The sequence below is a fragment of the Oryzias melastigma genome, linkage group LG16 (assembly GCF_002922805.2).
Source record: "Oryzias melastigma strain HK-1 linkage group LG16, ASM292280v2, whole genome shotgun sequence".
NCBI lineage: Eukaryota > Metazoa > Chordata > Actinopteri > Beloniformes > Adrianichthyidae > Oryzias > Oryzias melastigma.
Genome location: NC_050527.1, coordinates 14,860,469 through 14,862,696, shown reverse-complemented (window position 1 = coordinate 14,862,696; position 2,228 = coordinate 14,860,469).

The following is a 2,228-nucleotide window of genomic DNA, read 5'->3' as shown; positions in this document are numbered from 1 at the left end:
GGGAGAGGGAAGTCTGGGCATCTTTGCTTAGACTGCTGCCCCCGCGACCCGGTCCCGGATGAAGCGGAGGAAGATGGATGGATGGATTCACAAACCATAGTTATTCATTTCTCCTCTATGATCAATTTTCAAACGGTTTGCACTTCCGTAAGTTAAAATGGACGCCACTCATACAACACTACCAAATCAGAGTTCCTGATTTGTCAAAGTTCAACTGGTTTAACTTTCAACCCGTGTTCAGTGACTTTAGTGCGTACAGCCTAAAAATGGACTTAAAAACTTGAACATGGGAGTTATGAACGTGGAAGCCCGAAACACACATTTACTGTACATAGACTATTCATTGACATAGACTTTTCAAAATATGGTATCCATAACCAGATTTGAACAGCTGAAGTGTAAAGGGGTCAAACTCCAGGCCTCGAGGGTCAGTGTCCGACATGTTTTCCAACTTATCTGCTGTTGAAACTTCTTATAGGAAAAACACACCAGAACCAGGTAATCAGCAGCAGATTGTTTTTTTAAAAAAAACAGCAGGAGACCAGCCCTCGAGGCCTGGAGTCTGACACCTTGACAAACATTTACAGGATCAGTTTTAGGCCTCCCGGTCTGTGTGTTTTATTAAACAGAAGGATAAAGACGTAGTTTGTTCTGCTGTGACCACTGGCCTGCTGACTTCCTCAGAGGTTGTTGTGCCTGTCATCACATGTTATTCTCAGCTGGATGTGGTCCAGGAGGAAATCATCCCAAGCGGATGACAGCATGTCTGCGCTCTCGTCTTGTTTATGCTCTTCTTTCTACGTTTCCTAATTTCTGCTTGTTTCTGTTTCTATTACTTTTGTGTTGTCCATGATTTACTTAACAGTGATCTTATATTGCTGTTATGAGGATTTGTCGCTCTGCTTTTCTTTTTCTTCTTGTTGTCTCCTTCACTTATTATTAACTTTTGCACTCCTTATTTTTAAGTCTCCCACTTCACATGCTCATCTCCAAAACCAGAAAGAAGTGACCACTATTCTTATTAGCCCATCAAAAACTACTGGCAGTGACAGAACCCTCTGAGGACGGCTGCAGACCGACATTTGAAACATGTCAAGGCAAATACCATCTTTATCCTTCAATTTGTCTGACCAAAAAGAGTGCAGCATGCCTATAGGACAAACAGAACTGGATTTCTCCTCCCTTATCTGCCTTCATCCATCTTTGTATGTGGTTACCAACCCCAGTTACCGTGGTCGGACGAGCCACCCCCTATATTTTCCGTTTCCTCTGCTCTCTGCCCCCAGTCGGTTAAACAGGAAGAAAACGACACATTTTGGGACATATCTCTGTAGAGCAAAAGGTAACGTTTACTGAAAGCATGTGGAAAATGTAGAACAAAAACATATTGAAGACATTTTTAATATTGGACTATTTCAAAATGTGAACATATAAATTAATTATACACATAAATTGAACTACTCAGTTTTCTGTAATTAGTCTGTTTTGTCCTTTTAGTAAATGTAATGAAAATGATTGCTTTTTATGTGAAAAAGAAAAAAAAAACAAACAACTAAATTGCATCTGAAGCTACATACACAACAATGTGATGCTTGTTTACAACATGCTAAAAGCAGGTTCTTCCTCTAATGTTTAGCCCGTGGTGTTCGCACTGGAGAAGCAGGGAGGGGCTTCTTCTGCTTTTAACTTTGGATTGTTTTCTATTACTGCAAAAACACAAAATCTCAACAAGTAAGTTTTGTTTAGTTTAAAATCTTACCACACTTAGTACAAAACAAAACTAACTTACTTGTAATTTTTCTTCAAGATGATTTTGAAAACATTTTGCTTAAGTGATTTTGCAACTGAAACTATTTTTTTAAAATTAATAATATAATACCGTTTTTACAACATTATTTTGTGTTATTTTAATTAGTCTATTAGAAAAGAATTGTTGGGAACTCTGTAGAACCTAAAATACACTGTAAAAACTACATCTTAAGAAACTAAACACACTATTGTTTCAGGAAAAAGTGGTTTATTTTCTGTCTTGCAAGAAAAAAAAAATATTGACAAAAGTTTTTTGACAGAGAAAGAATCTTATTTGAGAAAACATGTCTTAGAGACTGAAATTTTTATCTTAAATTAAGAATTTTTATGACATTTTTTGTTGCCCTAAAGGCATTTTCTTGGTTTTTGCTTATTTAAAGAAAATCTGCCAATAGAATTTTAGACTTATTTCTAACGGA